Source organism: Schistocerca americana, unplaced genomic scaffold, assembly GCF_021461395.2.
Source record: "Schistocerca americana isolate TAMUIC-IGC-003095 unplaced genomic scaffold, iqSchAmer2.1 HiC_scaffold_19, whole genome shotgun sequence".
Classification (NCBI taxonomy): Eukaryota; Metazoa; Arthropoda; class Insecta; order Orthoptera; family Acrididae; genus Schistocerca; species Schistocerca americana.
Genome location: NW_025725895.1, coordinates 7,348,510 through 7,373,510, shown reverse-complemented (window position 1 = coordinate 7,373,510; position 25,001 = coordinate 7,348,510).

Below are 25,001 nucleotides of genomic sequence, written 5' to 3'. Positions count from 1 at the left end.
GTACAATGCCGACTTCAGTATAAGAAAACTGACTCTTCTTACTGTCTATGTTTTGAACCATTCATGTGACACTAGTTATAGATTCCGATGCTTCACTTCATGTTTACTGTATCCCTCTGACCTTCTTATTGACGAAGAATCACAGAAGTTGCATCGGAATTAAATACAAAAGGCACAATGCCGACTTAAGTACAAGGAAAAACTGGCTCTTCTTACTGTCTATGTTTTAACCATTCCTGTGAAACTAGTTATAGATTCCGATGCTTCACTTCAGGTTTACCGTATCCCTCTGTCCTTCTTATTGACGAGGAAACACAGAGATTGCATCGGAATTAAATACAAAAGGCACAATGCCGACTTAAGTACAAGAAAACTGACTCTTCTTACTGTCTATGTTTTGAACCATTCATGTGACATAGTTATAAATTCCGATGCTTCACTTCAAGATTACTGTATCCCTCTGACCTTCTTATTGACGATGAAACACAGAAATTTCAACGGAATTAAATGCAAAAGGCACAATTCCGACTTAAGTACAAGAAAACTGACTCTTGTTAGCGTCTATGTTTTGAACCATTCCTGTGACACTAGTTATAGATTCCGATGCTTCACTTCAGGTTTACCGTATCCCTCTGACCTTTTTATTGACGATGAAACACAGAAATTGCATCGGAATTAAATAGAAAAGGCACAATGCCGACTTAGGTACACGAAAATTAACTCTTCTTACTGTCTATGTTTTGAACCATTCCTGTGACACTAGTTATAGATTTCGATGCTTCACCTCAGGTTTACTGTGTCCCTCTGACCTTCGTATTCACTATGAAACACAGAAATTGCAACGGAATTAAATACAAAAGGCACAATGTCGACTTAAGTACAAGAAATCTGACTCTTCTTACTGTCTATGTTTGATCCATTCCTGTGACACTATTTATAGATTCCGATGCTTCCCTTCAGGTTTACTGTATCCCTCTGACCTTCTTATTGACGATGAAACACAGAAATTGCATCGGAATTAAATACAAAAGGCACTATGCCGACTTAAGTACAAGAAAACTGACTCTTGTTACTGTCTATGTTTTGAACCATTCCTGTGACACCAGTTATAGATTCCGATGCTTCACTTCAGGTTTACTGTATCCCTCTGACCTTATATTGACGATGAAACACAGAAATTGCATCGGAATTAGATACAAAAGGCACAATGCCTACTTAAGTACTAGAAAACTGACTCTTCTTACTGGCTATGTTTTGAACCATTCCTGTGACACTAGTTGTAGATTCCGATGCTTCACGTCAGGTTTACAGTACCCTCTGACGATCTTGTTGACAATGAAACACAGAAATTGAATCGGAATTAAATATAAATGGGACAATGCCAACATAAGTACAAGAAAACTGACTCTTCTTACTGTCTATGATTTGAACCATTCATTTGACACTAGTTATAGATTCCGATGCTTCACTTCAGGTTTAATGTATCCCTTGGACCTTCTTATTGCCGACGAAACACAGAATTTGCATCGGAATTAAATTCAAAAGGCACAATGCCGACTTAAGTACAAGAAAACTGACTCATCTTACTGTCTATGTTTTGAACCACTCCTGTGACACTAGTTATAGATTCCGATGCTTCACTTCAGGTTTACTGTATCCCTCTGACCTTATATTGACGATGAAACACAGAAATTGCATCGGAATTAAATACAAGAGGCTCAATGCCGACTTAAGTACAAGAAGACTGTCTTATCTTACTCTCTATGTTTTGAACCATTCCTGTAACGCTAGTTATACAATCCGATGCTTCACTTCAGCTTTACTGTAGCCCTCTGACCTTCTTATTTACGATGAACTACAGAAATTGCATCGGAATTAAATACAAAAGGCACAATGCCGACTCAAGTACAAGAAGTCTGGCTCTTCGTACTGTCTATGTTTTGAAGCATTCCTGTCACACTAGTTATGGATTCGGATGCTCGACTTCAGGTTCACTGCCTCCCTCTGAATTACTTAATGGCGGTGAAACACAGTAATTGCATCGGAATTAAATACAAAAGGTACAATGCCGACTTCAGTATAAGAAAACTGACTCTTCTTACTGTCTATGTTTTGAACCATTCATGTGACACTAGTTATAGATTCCGATGCTTCACTTCAGGTTTACTGTATCCCTCTGACCTTCTTATTGACGAAGAATCACAGAAGTTGCATCGGAATTAAATACAAAAGGCACAATGCCGACTTAAGTACAAGGAAAAACTGGCTCTTCTTACTGTCTATGTTTTAACCATTCCTGTGAAACTAGTTATAGATTCCGATGCTTCACTTCAGGTTTACCGTATCCCTCTGTCCTTCTTATTGACGAGGAAACACAGAGATTGCATCGGAATTAAATACAAAATTCACAATGCCGACTTAAGTACAAGAAAACTGACTCTTCTTACTGTCTATGTTTTGAACCATTCATGTGACATAGTTATAAATTCCGATGCTTCACTACAAGATTACTGTATCCCTCTGACCTTCTTATTGACGATGAAACACAGAAATTTCAACGGAATTAAATGCAAAAGGCACAATTCCGACTTAAGTACAAGAAAACTGACTCTTGTTAGTGTCTATGTTTTGAACCATTCCTGTGACACTAGTTATAGATTCCGATGCTTCACTTCAGGTTTACCGTATCCCTCTGACCTTTTTATTGACGATGAAACACAGAAATTGCATCGGAATTAAATAGAAAAGGCACAATGCCGACTTAGGTACACGAAAATTAATTCTTCTTACTGTCTATGTTTTGAACCATTCCTGTGACACTAGTTATAGATTTCGATGCTTCACCTCAGGTTTACTGTATCCCTCTGACCTTCGTATTCACTATGAAACACAGAAATTGCAACGGAATTAAATACAAAAGGCACAATGTCGACTTAAGTACAAGAAATCTGACTCTTCTTACTGTCTATGTTTGATCCATTCCTGTGACACTATTTATAGATTCCGATGCTTCCCTTCAGGTTTACTGTATCCCTCTGACCTTCTTATTGACGATGAAACACAGAAATTGCATCGGAATTAAATACAAAAGGCACTATGCCGACTTAAGTACAAGAAAACTGACTCTTGTTACTGTCTATGTTTTGAACCATTCCTGTGACACCAGTTATAGATTCCGATGCTTCACTTCAGGTTTACTGTATCCCTCTGACCTTATATTGACGATGAAACACAGAAATTGCATCGGAATTAGATACAAAAGGCACAATGCCTACTTAAGTACTAGAAAACTGACTCTTCTTACTGGCTATGTTTTGAACCATTCCTGTGACACTAGTTGTAGATTCCGATGCTTCACGTCAGGTTTACTGTACCCTCTGACGATCTTGTTGACAATGAAACACAGAAATTGAATCGGAATTAAATATAAATGGGACAATGCCAACATAAGTACAAGAAAACTGACTCTTCTTACTGTCTATGATTTGAACCATTCATTTGACACTAGTTATAGATTCCGATGCTTCACTTCAGGTTTAATGTATCCCTTGGACCTTCTTATTGACGACGAAACACAGAATTTGCATCGGAATTAAATTCAAAAGGCACAATGCCGACTTAAGTACAAGAAAACTGACTCATCTTACTGTCTATGTTTTGAACCACTCCTGTGACACTAGTTATAGATTCCGATGCTTCACTTCAGGTTTACTGTATCCCTCTGACCTTATATTGACGATGAAACACAGAAATTGCATCGGAATTAAATACAAGAGGCTCAATGCCGACTTAAGTACAAGAAGACTGTCTTATCTTACTCTCTATGTTTTGAACCATTCCTGTAACGCTAGTTATACAATCCGATGCTTCACTTCAGCTTTACTGTAGCCCTCTGACCTTCTTATTTACGATGAACTACAGAAATTGCATCGGAATTAAATACAAAAGGCACAATGCCGACTCAAGTACAAGAAGTCTGGCTCTTCGTACTGTCTATGTTTTGAAGCATTCCTGTCACACTAGTTATGGATTCGGATGCTCGACTTCAGGTTCACTGCCTCCCTCTGAATTACTTAATGGCGGTGAAACACAGTAATTGCATCGGAATTAAATACAAAAGGTACAATGCCGACTTCAGTATAAGAAAACTGACTCTTCTTACTGTCTATGTTTTGAACCATTCCTGTGACACTAGTTATAGATTCCGATGCTTCACTTCAGGTTTACAGTATCCCTCTGACCTTCTTATAGACGTTGAAACACAGATATTGCATCGGAATTAAATACAAAAGGCACAATGCCGACTTAAGTACAAGAAAACTGACTCTTCATACTGTCTATGTTTTGAATCACTCCTGTGACACTAGTTATAGTTCGGATGCTTCATTTCAGGTTTACTGTATCACTCGGACCATCTTATTGAAGATGAAACATAGAAATTGCATCGGAATTTAATACAAAAGGCACAATGCCGACTTAAGTAAAAGAAGACTGACTCTTCTTACTGTCTATGTTTTGAACCATTCCTGTGACACTAGTTATAGATTCCGATGCTTCACTTCATGTTTACTGTATCAGACTGACCTTCTTATTGACGATGAAACACAGAAATTGCATCGGAATTACATACAAAAGGCACAATGCCTACTTAAGTACAAGAAAACTGACTCCTCTTACTGTCTATGTCTTGAACCATTCCTTTGACACTAGTTATAGTTTCTGATGCTTCACTTCAGGTGTACTGCATCCCTCTGACCTTCTTATTGACGATGAAACACATAAATTGCATCGGAATTAAATGCAAAAGCACAGTGCCTACTTAAGTACAAGATGACTGACTCTTCTTACTGACTATGCTTTGAACCATTCCTGTACCAGTAGTTGTAGATTCCGATGCTTCGCAGCAGGTTTATTGTATCCCTCTGACCTTCTTATTGACGATGAAACACAGATATTGCATCGGAATTAAATACTAAAGGCATAATGCCGTCTTAAGTACAAGAAATCTGAATCATCTTACGGTCTATGTTTTGAACCATTCCTGTGACACTAGTTATAGGTTCCGATGCTTCACTTCAGGTTTACTGTATCCTTCTGACCTTCTTATTGACGATGAAACACAGAAATTTCATCGGAATTAAATACAAAAGACACAATGCCCACTTAAGTACAAGAAAACTGACTCGTCTTACTGTCTATGTTTTGAACCATTCCTGTGACACTAGTTATTTATTCCGATGCTTCACGTCAAGCTTACTGTATCCCTCTGACCTTCTTATTGACGATGAAGCACAGAAATTGCATCGGAATTAAATACAAATGGCTCACTGCCAACTTGAGTACAAGAAGACTGACTCTTCTTACTGTCTATGCCTTGAACCATTCCTGTGACACTAGTTGTAGATTCCGATTCTTCACTTCAGGTTTACTGAATCCCGCTGACATTCTTTTTGACGATGAAACACAGAAATTGCATCGGAATTAAATACAAAAGGCACAATGCCGACTCAAGTACAAGAAGACTGGCTCTTCTTACTGTCTATGTTTTAAAACATTCCTGTGACACTAGTTATAGATTCCGATGCTTCAATTCAGTTTTACTGTATCCCTCTGACCTTCTTATTGACGATGAAACACAGAAATCGCATCAGAATTGAATAGAAAAAGCACAATGCCGACTTAAGTACAAGAAAACTGACTCTTCTTACTGTCTAAGTTTTGAACCATTCCTGTGACACTAGTTATGGATTCCGATGCTTCACTTCAGGTTTACTGTATCCCTCTGACCTTCTTATTGATGATGAAACATAGATATTGCATCGGAATTAAATACAAGAGGCACAATGCCGTCTCAAGTACACGAAAACTGAATCTTATTAGAGTCTATGTTTTGAACTATTCCTGTGACACTAGTTAAAGATTCCGATGCTACACTTCAGGTTTACAGTATCCCTCTCACCTTCGTATTGACGATGAAACACCGAAATTTCATCGGAATTAAATACAATGGTCACAATGCCCACTTATGTACAAGAAAACCGACTCGTCTTACTGTCTATGTTTTGAACCATTCCTGTGACGCTAGTTATATATTCCGATGCTTCACTTCAAGCTTACTGCATCCCTCTGACCTTCTTATTGACGATGAAACACAGAAATTGCATCGGAATTAAATACAAAAGGCACAATGCCGACTCAAGTACAAGAAGACTGGCTCTTCTTACTGTCTATGTTTTAAATTATTTTTGTGACACTAGTTATAGATTCCGATGCTTCAATTCAGTTTTACTGTATCCCACTGACTTTCTTATTGACGATGAAACCCAGAAATTGCATCGGAATTAAATACAAAAAGCACAATGCCGACTTAAGTACAAGAAAATTGACTCTTCTTACTGTCTAAGATTTGAACCATTCCTGTGACACTAGTTATAAATTCCAATGCTTCACTTCAGCTTTATTGTATCCCTCTGACCTTCCTATTGACGATGAAACACAGAAATTGCATCGGATTTAAATACAAAAGGCACAATGCCGACTCAAGTACAAGAAGGCTGGCTCTTCATACTGTCTACGTTTTGAACCTTTCCTGTGAGAAGGGTTTTAGATTCCGGTGTTTCACTTCAGGTTTACTGTATCCCATGGACCTGCTTATTGACCACAAAACACAGAAATTGCATCGGAATTAAATACAAAAGGCACAATGCCGACTTAAGTACAAGAAAACTGACTCTTCTTACTGTCTATGTCTGGAACCATTCCTCTTACACTAGTTATAGATTCCGATGCTTCACTCAAGGTTCACTGTACCCTCTGACGATCTTATTGACGATGAAACACAGTAATTGCATCGGAATGAAATACAAAAGGGACAACGCCAACTTAAGTACAAGAAAACTGACTCTTCTTACTGTCTATGTTCTGACCCTTACTGTGACACTACGTATAGATTCCGATGCTTCACTTCAGGTTTACTGTATCCCTCTGACCTTACATTGACGATGAAACACGGAAAATGCATCGGAATTAAATACAAAAGTCTCAATGCCGACTTAAGTACAAGAAGACTGTCTCATCTTACTCTCTATGTTTTGAACGCTTCCTGTGACACTAGTTATAGATTCCGATGCTTCACTTCAGCTTTACTGTATCCGTCTCACCTTCTTATTGACGATGAAACACAGAGGTTGCATCGGAAATAAAAACAAAAGGCACAATTCCGACTCAAGTACATGAAAACTGGCTCTTCTTACTGTCTATGTTTTGAACCATTCCTGTGACACTAGTTGCAGATTCCGATGCTTCACGTCAGGTTTACTCTATCCCTCTGACCTCCTTATTGTCGATGAAACACAGATATTGCATCTGAATTAAATACAAAAGGCACAATGCCGACTCAAGTACAAGAAGACTGGTTCTTCTTACTGTCTATATTTTGAACCATTCCTGTGACACTAGTTATGGATTCGTATGCTCGACTTCAGGTTCACTGCCTCCCTCTGAACTTCTTATTGGCGGTGAAACACAGAAATTGCATCGGAATTAATTACAAAAGGCACAATGCCGACTTAAGTACAAGAAAACTGACTCTTCTTACTGTCTATGTTTTGACCCTTACTGTGACACTACGTATAGATTCCGATGCTTCACTTCACGTTTACTGTATCAGTCTGACCTTCGTATTGACGATGAAACACAGAAATTGCATCGTAATTATATACAAAGGGCACAATGCCTACTTAAGTACAAGAAAACTGGCTCTTCTTACTGTCTATGTTTTCAACCATTCCTGTGACACTAGTTATAGATTCTGATGCTTCACTTCAGGTGTACTGTATCCCTCTGACCTTCTTATTGATGATGAAACTCAGAAATTGCAACAGAATTAAATACAAAAGGCACAATGCCTACTTAAGTACAAGGTAACTGACTCTTCTTACTGTCTATGTTTTGAACCATTATTATGCCACTAGTTATAGATTCCGGTGCTTCACATCAGGTTTATTGTGTCCCTCTGACCTTCTTATTGACGATGAAACAAGGATATTGCATCGGAATTAAATACAAAAGGCACAATGCCGTCTTAAGTACAAGAAAACAGACTCTTCTTACTGTCTATGTTTTGAACCATTCCTGTGACACTAGTTATAGATTCCGATGCTTCACTTCAGGATTACTGTATCCCTCTGACCTTCTTATTGACGATGAAACACAGAAATTTCATCGGAATTAAATACAAAAGTCACAATGCCCACTCAAGTACCAGAAAACTGACTCTTCTTACTGTCTATGTTTTGAACCATTCCTGTGACACTAGTTATATATTCCGATGCTTCACTTCAAGCTTACTGTATCCCTCTGACCTTCTTATTGAAGATGAAACATAGAAATTGCATAGGAAATTAATACAAAAGGCACAATGCCGACTTAAGTACAAGAAGACTGACTCTTTCTACTGTCTATGTTTTGAACCATTCCTGCGACACTAGTTGTAGATTCCGATTCTTCACTTCAGATTTACTGAATCCCCCTAACCTTCTTATTGACGATGAAACACAGAAATTGCATCGGAATTAAATACTAAAGGCACAACGCCGACTCAAATACAAGAAGACTGGCTCTTCTTACTGTCTGTGTTATGAACCTTTCCTGTGAAACCGGTTTTAGATTCCGATGCTTCACTTCAGGTTTACTGTATCCCTCTGACCTTCTTATTGACGATGAAACACAGAAATAGCATCGGAATTAAATACAAAAGGCACAATGCCGACTTAAGTACAAGATAACTGACTCTTCTTACTGTCTGTGAGTTGAACCATTCATGTGACACTAGTTATAGATTCCGATGCTTCAATTCAGGTTTACTGTATCCCTCTGACCTCCTTATTGACGATGAATCACAGAAATTGCATCGGAATTAAATACAAAAGGCACAATGCCGACTTAAGTACAAGGGAAAACTGACTCTTCTTACTGTCTATGTTTTAACCATTCCTGTGAAACTAGTTATAGATTCCGATGCTTCACTTCAGGTTTACCGTATCCCTCTGTCCTTCTTATTGACGAGGAAACACAGAGATTGCATCGGAATTAAATACAAAAGGCACAATGCCGACTTAAGTACAAGAAAACTGACTCTTCTTACTGTCTATGTTTTGAACCATTCATGTGACATAGTTATAAATTCCGATGCTTTACTTTAAGATTACTGTATCCCTCTGACCTTCTTATTGACGATGAAACACAGAAATGTCAACGGAATTAAATGCAAAAGGCACAATTCCGACTTAAGTACAAGAAAACTGACTCTTGTTAGTGTCTATGTTTTGAACCATTCCTGTGACACTAGTTATAGATTCCGATGCTTCACTTCAGGTTTACTGTATCCCTCTGACCTTATGTTGACGATGAAACACAGAAATTGCATCGGAATTAAATACAAGAGGCTCAATGCCGACTTAAGTACAAGAAGACTGTCTTATCTTACTCTCTATGTTTTGAACCATTCCTGTAACGCTAGTTATACAGTCCGATGCTTCACTTCAGCTTTACTGTAGCCCTCTGACCTTCTTATTTACGATGAACTACAGAAATTGCATCGGAATTAAATACAAAAGGCACAATGCCGACTCAAGTACAAGAAGTCTGGCTCTTCGTACTGTCTATGTTTTGAAGCATTCCTGTCACACTAGTTATGGATTCGGATGCTCGACTTCAGGTTCACTGCCTCCCTCTGAATTACTTAATGGCGGTGAAACACAGTAATTGCATCGGAATTAAATACCAAAGGTACAATGCCGACTTCAGTATAAGAAAACTGACTCTTCTTACTGTCTATGTTTTGAACCATTCCTGTGACACTAGTTATAGATTCCGATGCTTCACTTCAGGTTTACAGTATCCCTCTGACCTTCTTATAGACGATGAAACACAGATATTGCATCGGAATTAAATACAAAAGGCACAATGCCGACTTAAGTACAAGAAAACTGACTCTTCATACTGTCTATGTTTTGAATCACTCCTGTGACACTAGTTATAGTTCGGATGCTTCATTTCAGGTTTACTGTATCACTCGGACCATCTTATTGAAGATGAAACATAGAAATTGCATCGGAATTTAATACAAAAGGCACAATGCCGACTTAAGTAAAAGAAGACTGACTCTTCTTACTGTCTATGTTTTGAACCATTCCTGTGACACTAGTTATAGATTCCGATGCTTCACTTCATGTTTACTGTATCAGTCTGACCTTCTTATTGACGATGAAACACAGAAATTGCATCGGAATTACATACAAAAGGCACAATGCCTACTTAAGTACAAGAAAACTGACTCGTCTTACTGTCTATGTTTTGAACCATTCCTGTGACACTAGTTATTTATTCCGATGCTTCACGTCAAGCTTACTGTATCCCTCTGACCTTCTTATTGACGATGAAACACAGAAATTGCATCGGAATTAAATACAAATGGCTCAATGCCAACTTAAGTACAAGAAGACTGACTCTTCTTACTGTCTATGCCTTGAACCATTCCTGTGACACTAGTTGTAGATTCCGATTCTTCACTTCAGGTTTACTGAATCCCGCTGACATTCTTTTTGACGATGAAACACAGAAATTGCATCGGAATTAAATACAAAAGGCACAATGCCGACTCAAGTACAAGAAGACTGGCTCTTCTTACTGTCTATGTTTTAAAACATTCCTGTGACACTAGTTATAGATTCCGATGCTTCAATTCAGTTTTACTGTATCCCTCTGACCTTCTTATTGACAATGAAACACAGAAATTGCATCAGAATTGAATAGAAAAAGCACAATGCCGACTTTAGTACAAGAAAACTGACTCTTCTTACTGTCTAAGTTTTGAACCATTCCTGTGACACTAGTTATGGATTCCGATGCTTCACTTCAGGTTTACTGTATCCCTCTGACCTTCTTATTGATGATGAAACATAGATATTGCATCGGAATTAAATACAAAAGGCACAATGCCGTCTCAAGTACCCGAAAACTGAATCTTCTTAGAGTCTATGTTTTGAACTATTCCTGTGACACTAGTTAAAGATTCCGATGCTACACTTCAGGTTTACAGTATCCCTCTCACCTTCGTATTGACGATGAAACACCGAAATTTCATCGGAATTAAGTACAATGGTCACAATGCCCACTTATGTACAAGAAAACCGACTCGTCTTACTGTCTATGTTTTGAACCATTCCTGTGACGCTAGTTATATATTCCGATGCTTCACTTCAAGCTTACTGCATCCCTCTGACCTTCTTATTGACGATGAAACACAGAAATTGCATCGGAATTAAATACAAAAGGCACAATGCCGACTCAAGTACAAGAAGACTGGCTCTTCTTACTGTCTATGTTTTAAATTATTCTTGTGACACTAGTTATAGATTCCGATGCTTCAATTCAGTTTTACTGTATCCCACTGACTTTCTTATTGACGATGAAACCCAGAAATTGCATCGGAATTAAATACAAAAAGCACAATGCCGACTTAAGTACAAGAAAGTTGACTCTTCTTACTGTCTAAAATTTGAACCATTCCTGTGACACTAATTATAAATTCCAATGCTTCACTTCAGCTTTATTGTATCCCTCTGACCTTCCTATTGACGATGAAACACAGAAATTGCATCGGATTTAAATACAAAAGGCACAATGCCGACTCAAGTACAAGAAGGCTGGCTCTTCATACTGTCTACGTTTTGAACCTTTCCTGTGAGACCGGTTTTAGATTCCGATGTTTCACTTCAGGTTTTTCTGTATCCCATGGACCTGCTTATTGACCACAAAACACAGAAATTGCATCGGAATTAAATACAAAAGGCACAATGCCGACTTAAGTACAAGAAAACTGACTCTTCTTACTGTCTATGTCTGGAACCATTCCTCTTACACTAGTTATAGATTCCGATGCTTCACTTCAGGTTCACTGTACCCTCTGACGATCTTATTGACGATGAAACACAGTAATTGCATCGGAATGAAATACAAAAGGGACAACGCCAACTTAAGTACAAGAAAACTGACTCTTCTTACTGTCTATGTTCTGACCCTTACTGTGACACTACGTATAGATTCCGATGCTTCACTTCAGGTTTACTGTATCCCTCTGACCTTACATTGACGATGAAACACGGAAAATGCATCGGAATTAAATACAAAAGTCTCAATGCCGACTTAAGTACAAGAAGACTGTCTCATCTTACTCTCTATGTTTTGAACCCTTCCTGTGACACTAGTTATAGATTCCGATGCTTCACTTCAGCTTTACTGTATCCGTCTCACCTTCTTATTGACGATGAAACACAGAGATTGCATCGGAAATAAATACAAAAGGCACAATGCCTACTTAAGTACAAGGTAACTGACTCTTCTTACTGTCTATGTTTTGAACCATTATTATGCCACTAGTTATAGATTCCGGTGCTTCACATCAGGTTTATTGTGTCCCTCTGACCTTTTTATTGACGATGAAACACAGATATTGCATCGGAATTAAATACAAAAGGCACAATGCCGTCTTAAGTACAAGAAAACAGACTCTTCTTACTGTCTATGTTTTGAACCATTCCTGTGACACTAGTTATAGATTTCGATGCTTCACTTCAGGATTACTGTATCCCTCTGACCTTCTTATTGACGATGAAACACAGAAATTTCGTCGGAATTAAATACAAAAGTCACAATGCCCACTCAAGTACCAGAAAACTGACTCTTCTTACTGTCTATGTTTTGAACCATTCCTGTGACACTAGTTATATATTCCGATGCTTCACTTCAAGCTTACTGTATCCCTCTGACCTTCTTATTGAAGATGAAACATAGAAATTGCATAGGAAATTAATACAAAAGGCACATTGCCGACTTAAGTACAAGAAGACTGACTTATTCTACTGTCTATGTTTTGAACCATTCCTGCGACACTAGTTGTAGATTCCGATTCTTCACTTCAGATTTACTGAATCCCGCTAACCTTCTTATTGACGATGAAACACAGAAATTGCATCGGAATTAAATACTAAAGGCACAACGCCGACTCAAATACAAGAAGACTGGCTCTTCTTACTGTCTGTGTTATGAACCTTTCCTGTGAAACCGGTTTTAGATTCCAATGCTTCACTTCAGGTTTACTGTATCCCTCGGACCTTCTTATTGACGATGAAACACAGAAATAGCATCGGAATTAAATACAAAAGGCACAATGCCGACTTAAGTACAAGATAACTGACTCTTCTTACTGTCTATGAGTTGAACCATTCATGTGACACTAGTTATAGATTCCGATGCTTCACTTCAGGTTTACTGTATCCCTCTGACCTTCTTATTGTCGATGAATCACAGAAATTGCATCGGAATTAAATACAAAAGGCACAATGCCGACTTAAGTACAAGGAAAAACTGGCTCTTCTTACTGTCTATGTTTTAACCATTCCTGTGAAACTAGTTATAGATTCCGATGCTTCACTTCAGGTTTACCGTATCCCTCTGTCCTTCTTATTGACGAGGAAACACAGAGATTGCATCGGAATTAAATACAAAAGGCACAATGCCGACTTAAGTACAAGAAAACTGACTCTTCTTACTGTCTATGTTTTGAACCATTCATGTGACATAGTTATAAATTCCGATGCTTCACTTCAAGATTACTGTATCCCTCTGACCTTCTTATTGACGATGAAACACAGAAATTTCAACGGAATTAAATGCAAAAGGCACAATTCCGACTTAAGTACAAGAAAACTGACTCTTGTTAGTGTCTATGTTTTGAACCATTCCTGTGACACTAGTTATAGATTCCGATGCTTCACTTCAGGTTTACCGTATCCCTCTGACCTTTTTATTGACGATGAAACACAGAAATTGCATCGGAATTAAATAGAAATGGCACAATGCCGACTTAGGTACACGAAAATTAACTCTTCTTACTGTCTATGTTTTGAACCATTCCTGTGACACTAGTTATAGATTTCGATGCTTCACCTCAGGTTTACTGTATCCCTCTGACCTTCGTATTCACTATGAAACACAGAAATTGCAACGGAATTAAATACAAAAGGCACAATGTCGACTTAAGTCCAAGAAATCTGACTCTTCTTACTGTCTATGTTTGAACCATTCCTGTGACACTAGTTATAGATTTCGATGCTTCACTTCAGGTTTACTGTATCCCTCTGACCTTCTTATTGACGATGAAACACAGAAATTGCATCGGAATTAAATACAAAAAGGACAATGCCGACATAAGTACAAGAAAACTGACTCTTCTTGGTGTCTAAGTTTTGATCCATTCCTGTGACACTATTTATAGATTCCGATGCTTCCCTTCAGGTTTACTGTATCCCTCTGACCTTCTTATTGACGATGAAACACAGAAATTGCATCGGAATTGAATACAAAAGGCACAATGCCGACTTAAGTACAAGAAAACTGACTCTTGTTACTGTCTATGTTTTGAACCATTCCTGTGACACCAGTTATAGATTCCGATGCTTCACTTCAGGTTTACTGTATCCCTCTGACCTTATATTGACGATGAAACACAGAAATTGCATCGGAATTAGATACAAAAGGCACAATGCCTACTTAAGTACTAGAAAACTGACTCTTCTTACTGGCTATGTTTTGAACCATTCCTGTGACACTAGTTATAGATTCCGATGCTTCACGTCAGGTTTACTGTACCCTCTGACGATCTTGTTGACTATGAAACACAGAAATTGAATCGGAATTAAATATAAATGGGACAATGCCAACATAAGTACAAGAAAACTGACTCTTCTTACTGTCTATGATTTGAACCATTCATGTGACACTAGTTATAGATTCCGATGCTTCACTTCAGGTTTAATGTATCAATTGGACCTTCTTATTGACGACGAAACACAGAATTTGCATCGGAATTAAATTCAAAAGGCACAATGCCGACATAAGTACAAGAAAACTGACTCATCTTACTGTCTATGTTTTGAACCATTCCTGTGACACTAGTTATAGATTCCGATGCTTCACTTCAGGTTTACTGTATCCCTCTGACCTTATATTGACGATGAAACACAGAAATTGCATCGGAATTAAATACAAGAGGCTCAATGCCGACTTAAGTACAAGAAGACTGTCTTATCTTACTCTCTATGTTTTGAACCATTCCTGTAACGCTAGTTATAGAATCCGATGCTTCACTTCAGCTTTACTGTAGCCCTCTGTCCTTCTTATTTACGATGAAACACAGAAATTGCATCGGAATTAAATACAAAAGGCACAATGCCGACTCAAGTACAAGAAGTCTGGCTCTTCGTACTGTCTATGTTTTGAAGCATTCCTGTCACACTAGTTATGGATTCGGATGCTCGACTTCAGGTTCACTGCCTCCCTCTGAATTTCTTATTGGCGGTGAAACACAGTAATTGCATCGGAATTAAATACAAAAGGTACAATGCCGACTTCAGTATAAGAAAACTGACTCTTCTTACTGTCTATGTTTTGAACCATTCCTGTGACACTAGTTATAGATTCCGATGCTTCACTTCAGGTTTACAGTATCCCTCTGACCTTCTTATAGACGATGAAACACAGATATTGCATCGGAATTAAATACAAAAGGCACAATGCCGACTTAAGTACAAGAAAACTGACTCTTCATACTGTCTATGTTTTGAATCACTCCTGTGACACTAGTTATAGTTCGGATGCTTCATTTCAGGTTTACTGTATCCCTCGGACCTTATTATTGAAGATGAAACATAGAAATTGCATCGGAATTTAATACAAAAGGCACAATGCCGACTTAAGTAAAAGAAGACTGACTCTTCTTACTGTCTATGTTTTGAACCATTCCTGTGACACTAGTTATAGATTCCGATGCTTCACTTCATGTTTACTGTATCAGTCTGACCTTCTTATTGACGATGAAACACAGAAATTGCATCGGAATTACATACAAAAGGCACAATGCCTACTTAAGTACCAGAAAACTGACTCCTCTTACTGTCTATGTCTTGAACCATTCCTTTGACACTAGTTATAGTTTCTGATGCTTCACTTCAGGTGTACTGCATCCCTCTGACCTTCTTATTGACGATGAAACACATAAATTGCACCGGAATTAAATGCAAAAGCACAATGCCGACTTAAGTACAAGAAAACTGACTCTTCATACTGTCTATGTTTTGAATCACTCCTGTGACACTAGTTATAGTTCGGATGCTTCATTTCAGGTTTATTGTATCCCTCTGACCTTCTTATTGACGATGAAACACAGATATTGCATCGGAATTAAATACTAAAGGCATAATGCCGTCTTAAGTACAAGAAATCTGAATCATCTTACTGTCTATGTTTTGAACCATTCCTGTGACACTAGTTATAGGTTCCGATGCTTCACTTCAGGTTTACTGTATCCTTCTGACCTTCTTGTCGACGATGAAACACAGAAATTTCATCGGAATTAAATACAAAAGACACAATGCCCACTTAAGTACAAGAAAACTGACTCGTCTTACTGTCTATGTTTTGAACCATTCCTGTGACACTAGTTATAGGTTCCGATGCTTCACTTCAGGTTTACTGTATCCTTCTGACCTTCTTGTTGACGATGAAACACAGAAATTGCATCGGAATTAAATACAAATGGCTCAATGCCAACTTAAGTACAAGAAGACTGACTCTTCTTACTGTCTATGCCTTGAACCATTCCTGTGACACTAGTTGTAGATTCCGATTCTTCACTTCAGGTTTACTGAATCCCGCTGACATTCTTTTTGACGATGAAACACAGAAATTGCATCGGAATTAAATACAAAAGGCACAATGCCGACTCAAATACAAGAAGACTGGCTCTTCTTACTCTCTATGTTATGAACCTTTCCTGTGACACCGGTTTTGATTCCGATGCTTCACTTCAGGTCTTCTGTATCCCTTGGACCTTATTATTGACGACGAAACACAGAAATTGCACCGGAATGAAATACAAAAGGCACAATGCGAACTTAAGTACAAAAAAACTGACTCATCTTACTTTCTATGTTTTGAACCATTCCTGTGACACTAGTTATAGATTCAGATGCTTCACTTCAGGTTTACTGTATTCCTCTGACCTCCTTATTGACGATGAAACACAGAAATTGCATCGGAAATAAATACAAAAGGCACAATGGCGACTCAAGTACAAGAAGACTGGCTCTTCTTACTGTCTATGTTTTAAAACATTCCTGTGACACTAGTTATAGATTCCGATGCTTCAATTCAGTTTTACTGTATCCCTCTGACCTTCTTATTGACGATGAAACACAGAAATTGCATCAGAATTGAATAGAAAAAGCACAATGCCGACTTAAGTACAAGAAAACTGACTCTTCTTACTGTCTAAGTTTTGAACCATTCCTGTGACACTAGTTATGGATTCCGATGCTTCACTTCAGTTTTACTGTATCCCTCTGACCTTCTTATTGATGATGAAACACAGATATTGCATCGGAATTAAATACAAAAGGCACAATGCCGTGTTAAGTGCACGAAAACTGAATCTTCTTAGAGTCTATGTTTTGAACTATTCCTGTGACACTAGTTAAAGATTCCGATGCTTCACTTCAGGTTTACAGTATCCCTCTCACCTTCGTATTGACGATGAAACACCGAAATTTCATCGGAATTAAATACAATGGTCACAATGCCCACTTATGTACAAGAAAACCGACTCGTCTTACTGTCTATGTTTTGAACCATTCCTGTGACACTAGTTATATATTCCGATGCTTCACTTCAAGCTTACTGTATCCCTCTGACCTTCTTATTGACGATGAAACACAGAAATTGCATCGGAATTAAATACAAAAGGCACAATGCCGACTCAAGTACAAGAAGACTGGCTCTTCTTACTGTCTATGTTTTAAATTATTCTTGTGACACTAGTTATAGATTCCGATGCTTCAATTCAGTTTTACTGTATCCCACTGACTTTCTTATTGACGATGAAACCCAGAAATTGCATCGGAATTAAATACAAAAAGCACAATGCCGACTTAAGTACAAGAAAATTGACTCTTCTTACTGTCTAAGATTTGAACCATTCCTGTGACACTAGTTATAGATTACAATGCTTTACTTCAGCTTTATTGTATCCCTCTGACCTTCCTATTGACGATGAAACACAGAAATTGCATCGGATTTAAATACAAAAGGCACAATGCCGACTCAAGTACAAGAAGGCTGGCTCTTCATACTGTCTAAGATTTGAACCTTTCCTGTGAGACCGGTTTTAGATTCCGATGTTTCACTTCAAGTTTACTGTATCCCATGGACCTTCTTATTGACCACAAAACACAGAAATTGCATCGGAATTAAATACAAAAGGCACAATGGTGACTTAAGTACAAGAAAACTGACTCTTCTTACTGTCTACGTCTGGAACCATTCCTCTTACACTAGTTATAGATTCCGATGCTTCACTTCAGGTTTACTGTACCCTCTGACGATCTTATTGACGATGAAACACAGTAATTGCATCGGAATGAAATACAAAAGGGACAACGCCAACTTAAGTACAAGAAAACTGACTCTTCTTACTGTCTATGTTCTGACCCTTACTGTGACACTACGTATAGATTCCGATGCTTCACTTCAGGTTTACTGTATCCCTCTGACCTTACATTGACGATGAAACACGGAAAATGCATCGGAATTAAATACAAAAGTCTCAATGCCGACGTAAGTACAAGAAGACTGTCTCATCTTACTCTCTATGTTTTGAACGCTTCCTGTGACACTAATTATAGATTCCGATGCTTCACTTCAGCTTTACTGTATCCGTCTCACCTTCTTATTGACGATGAAACACAGAGATTGCATCGGAATTAAATACAAAAGGCACAATTCCGACTCAAGTACAGGAAAACTGGCTCTTCTTACTGTCTATGTTTTGAACCATTCCTGTGACACTAGTTACAGATTCCGATGCTTCACGTCAGGTTTACTCTATCCCTCTGCCCTTCTTATTGTCGATGAAACACAGATATTGCATCTGAATTAAATACAAAAGGCACAATGCCGACTCAATTACGAGAAGAATGGTTCTTCTTACTGTCTATATTTTGAACCATTCCTGTGACACTAGTTATGGATTCGTATGCTCGACTTCAGGTTCACTGCCTCCCTCTGAACTTCTTATTGGCGGTGAAACACAGAAATTGCATCGGAATTAATTACAAAAGGCACAATGCCGACTTAAGTACAAGAAAACTGACTCTTCTTACTGTCTATGTTTTGACCCTTACTGTGACACTACGTATAGATTCCGATGCTTCACTTCACGTTTACTGTATCAGTCTGACCTTCGTATTGACGATGAAACACAGAAATTACATCGTAATTATATACAAAGGGCACAATGCCTACTTAAGTACAAGAAAACTGGCTCTTCTTACTGTCTATGTTTTCAACCATTCCTGTGACACTAGTTATAGATTCTGATGCTTCACTTAAGGTGTACTGTATCCCTCTGACCTTCTTATTGATGATGAAACTCAGAAATTGCAACAGAATTAAATACAAAAGGCACAATGCCTACTTAAGTACAAGGTAACTGACGCTTCTTACTGTCTATGTTTTGAACCATTATTATGCCACTAGTTATAGATTCCGATGCTTCACATCAGGTTTATTGTGTCCCTCTGACCTTCTTATTGACGATGAAACACAGATATTGCATCGGAATTAAATACAAAAGGCACAATGCCGTCTTAAGTACAAGTAAACTGACTCTTCTTACTGTCTATGTTTTGAACCATTCCTGTGACACTAGTTATAGATTCCGATGCTTCACTTCAGGATTACTGTATCCCTCTGACCTTCTTATTGACGATGAAACACAGATATTTCATCGGAATTAAATACAAAAGTCACAATGCCCACTCAAGTACCAGAAAACTGACTCTTCTTACTGTCTATGTTTTGAACCATTCCTGTGACACTAGTTATATATTCCGATGCTTCACTTCAAGCTTACTGTATCCCTCTGACCTTCTTATTGAAGATGAAACATAGAAATTGCATCGGAAATTAATACAAAAGGCACAATGCCGACTTAAGTACAAGAAGACTGACTCTTTCTACTGTCTATGTTTTGAACCATTCCTGCGACACTAGTTGTAGATTCCGATTCTTCACTTCAGATTTACTGAATCCTGCTAACCTTCTTATTGACGATGAAACACAGAAATTGCATCGGAATTAAATACTAAAGGCACAACGCCGACTCAAATACAAGAAGACTGGCTCTTCTTACCGTCTGTGTTATGAACCTTTCCTGTGAAACCGGTTTTAGATTCCGATGCTTCACTTCAGGTTTACTGTATCCCTTGGACCTTATTATTGACGACGAAACACAGAAATAGCATCGGAATTAAATACAAAAGGCACAATGCCTACGTATGTACAAGAAAACTGACTCTTCTTACCTTCTATGTTTTGAACCATTCCTGTGACACTAGTTATAGATTCCGATGCTTCAATTCAGGTTCACTGTATCCCTCCAACTTCCTTATTGACGATGAAACACAGATATTGCATCGGAATTAAATACAAAAGGCACAATGCCGACTCAAGTACAAGAAGACTGGCGCTTCTTACTGTCTATGTTTTAAACCATTCCTGTGACACTAGTTATAGATTCCGATGCTTCAATTCAGTTTTACTGTATCCCTCTGATCTTCTTATTGACGATGAAACGCAAAAATTGCATCGGAATTAAATACAAAAGGCACAATGCCGACTCAAGTACAAGAAGGCTGGCTCTTCATACTGTCTACGTTTTGAACCTTTCCTGTGAGACCTGTTTTAGATTCCGATGTTTCACTTCAGGTTTACTGTATCCCATGGACCTTCTTATTGACCACAAAACACAGAAATTGCATCGGAATTGAATACAAAAGGCACAATGCCGACTTAAGTACAAGAAAACTGACTCTTCTTACTGTCTATGTTTTGAACAATTCCTCTTACACTAGTTATAGATTCCGATGCTTCACTTCAGGTTTACTGTATCCCTCTGACCTTACATTGACGATGAATCACGGAAAATGCATCGGAATTAAATACAAAAGTCTCAATGCCGACTTAAGTACAAGAAGACTGTCTCATCATACTCTCTATGTTTTGAACCCTTCCTGTGACACTAGTTATAGATTCCGATGCTTCACTTAAGGTTTACTGTATCCCTCCGACCTCCATATTGACGATGAAACTCAGAAATTGCATCGGAATTAAATACAAAAGGCACAATGCCGTCTTAAGTACAAGAAAACTGACTCTTCTTACTGTCTATGTTTTGAACCATTCCTGTGACACTAGTTATAGATTCCGATGCTTCACGTCAGGTTTACTCTATCCCTCTAACCTCCTTATTGTCGATGAAACACAGATATTGCATCGGAATTAAATACAAGAGGCACAATGCCTACTTAAGTACAAGATAACTGACTCTTCTTACTGTCTATGTTTTGAACCATTATTATGCCACTAGTTATAGATTCCGCTGCTTCACATCAGGTGTATTGTGTCCCTTTGACCTTCTTATTGACGATGAAACACAGAAATTTCATCGGAATTAAATACAAATGTCACAATGCCCACTCAAGTACAAGAAAACTGACTCTTCTTACTGTCTATGTTTTGAACCATTCCTGCGACACTAGTTGTAGATTCCGATTCTTCACTTCAGGTTTACTGAATCCCGCTGACCTTCTTATTGACGATGAAACACAGAAATTGCATCGGAATTAAATACTAAAGGCACAACGCCGACTTAAAGTACAAGAAGACTGGCTCTTCTTACTGTCTATGTTATGAACCTTTCCTGTGACACCGGTTTTAGATTCCGATGCTTCACTTCAGGTTTACTGTATCCCTTGGACCTTATTACTGACGACGAAACACAGAAATTGCATCGGAATTAAATACAAAAGGCACAATGCCTACGTATGTACATGAATACTGACTCTTCTTACCTTCTATGTTTTGAACCATTCCTGTGACACTAGTTATAGATTCCGATGCTTCAATTAAGGTTGACTGTATCCCTCTAACCTCCTTATTGACGATGAAACACAGATATTGCATCGGAATTAAATACAAAAGGCACAATGCCGACTCAAGTACAAGAAGACTGGCTCTTCTTACTGTCTATGTTTAAACCATTCCTGTGACACTAGTTATAGATTCCGATGCTTCAATTCAGTTTTACTGTATCCCTATGACCTTCGTATTGACGATGAAACACAATAATTGCTTCGGAATTAAATACAAAAGGCACAATGCCGTCTTAAGTTCAAGAAAACTGACTCTTCTTACTGTCTATGTTTTGAACCATTCCTGTGACACTAGTTATATATTTCGATTTTTCACTTCAAGCTTACTGTATCCCTCTGACCTTCTTATTAACGATGAAACACAGAAATTGCATCGGAATTAAATACAAATGGCGCAATGACGACTTAAGTACAAGAAAACTGACTCTTCTTACTGTCTATGTTTTGAACCATTCCTGTGACACTAGTTATAGATTCCGATGCTTCACTTCATGTTTACTGTATCAGTCTGACCTTCTTATTGACGATGAAACACAGAAATTGCATTGTAATTTTAAACAAAAGGCAAAATGCCGACTGAAGTAGAAGTAAACTGACTCATCTCACTATCTATGTATTGAACCATTCCTGTGACACTAGTTATAGATTCAGATGCTTCACTTCAGGTTTACTGTATCCCTCTGACATTCTTATTGACGATGAAACACAGAAATTTCATCGGAATTAAATAAAAAAGCACAATGCCTACTTAAGTACAAGAGAAGTGACTCTTCCTACTGTCTATGATTTGAACCATTCCTGTGCCACTATTTATAGATTCCGATGCTTCACTTCAGGTTTACTGTATCCCTCTGACCTTCTTATTGACGATGAAACACAGATATTGCATCGGAGTTAAATACAAAAGGCACAATGATGTCTCAAGTACAAGAAAACTGACTCTTCAGACTGTCTATGCTTTGAACCATTCCTGTGACACCACTTATAGATTCCAATGCTTCACTTCAGGTTTTCTGTATCCCTCTGACCTTCTTATTGACGATGAAACACAGAGATTGCATCGGAATTAAATACAAAAGGCTCAATGCCGATTAAGTACAAGAAGGCTGACTCTTCTATTGGTCTATGTTTTGAACCATTCCTGTGACACTAGTTATAGATTCCGATTCTTCACTTCAGGTTTACTGAATCCCGCTGACTTTCTTATTGACGATGAAACACAGAAATTGCATCGGAATTAAATACAAAAGGCACAATGCCGACTCAAATACAAGAAGACTGGCTCTTCTTACTGTGTATGTTATGAACCTTTTCTGTGAGACCGGTTTTAGATTCCGATGGTTCAATTCAGGTTTACTGTATCCCTTGGACCTTATTATTGACGACGAAACACAGAAATTGCATCGGAATTAAATACAACAGGCACAATGCCGACATAAGTACAAGAAAACTCACTCGTCTTTCTTTCTATGTTTTGAACCACTCCTGTGACACTAGTTATAGATTCCGATGCTTCACTTCAGGTTTACTGTATCCCTCTGACCTTCGTATTGACGATGAAACACAGATATTGCATCGGAATTAAATACAAAAGGCACAATGTCGTCTTAGGTACAGGAAAACTGATTCTTCTTACTGTCTATGTTTTGAATTATTCTTGTGACACTAGTTATAGATTCCGAAGCTTCACTTCAGGTTTACTGTATCCCTTGGACCTTCTTAATGACGACGATACACAGAAATTGCATCGGAATTATATACAAAAGGCACAATGCCGACTTAAGTTAAAGAAAACTGACTCTTTTCACTGTCTATGTTTTGAACCATTCCAGTGACACTAGTTATACATTCCGATGTTTCACTTCAGGTTTACTGTATCCCTCTGACCTTCTTATTGACGATGAAACACAGAAATTGCATCGGATTTAAATACAAAAGGCACAATGCCGTCTTAAGTACAGGAAAACTGACTCTTCTTACTGTCTATGTTTTGAATTATTCTTGTGACACTATTTATAGATTCCGAAGCTTCGCTTCAGGTTCACTGTATCCCTTGGCCCTTTTATTGACGACGAAACACAGAAATTGCATCGAAATTAAATACAAAAGGCACAATGCCGACTTAAGTTCAAGAAAACTGACTGTTCCTACTGTCTATGTTTTGAACCATTCCTGTGACACTAGTTATACATTCCGATGCTTCACTTCATGTTTACTGTATCCCTCTGATCTTCTTATTGACGATGAAACGCAAAAATTGCATCGGAATTAAATACAAAAGGCACAATGCCGACTTAAGTACAAGAAAACTGACTCTTCTTACTGTCTATGTTTTGACCCATTCCTGTGTCACTAGTTATAGATTCCGATTCTTCACTTCAGGTTTACTGTATCCCTCTGACCTTCTTATTGACTATGAAACACAGAAATTGCATCAGAATTAATACAAAAGGCACAATGCCGTCTTAAGTACAGGAAAACTGACTCTTCTTACTGTCTATGTTTTGAACAATTCCTCTTACACTAGTTATAGATTCCGATGCTTCACTTCAGGTTTACTGTATCCCTCTGACCTTACATTGACGATGCATCACGGAAAATGCATCGGAATTAAATACAAAAGTCTCAATGCCGAGTTAAGTACAAGAAGACTGTCTCATCATACTCTCTATGTTTTGAACCCTTCCTGTGACACTAGTTATAGATTCCGATGCTTCACTTAAGGTTTACTGTATCCCTCCGACCTCCATATTGACGATGAAACTCAGAAATTGCATCGGAATTAAATACAAAAGGCACAATGCCGTCTTAAGTACAAGAAAACTGACTCTTCTTACTGTCTATGTTTTGAACCATTCCTGTGACACTAGTTATAGATTCCGATGCTTCACG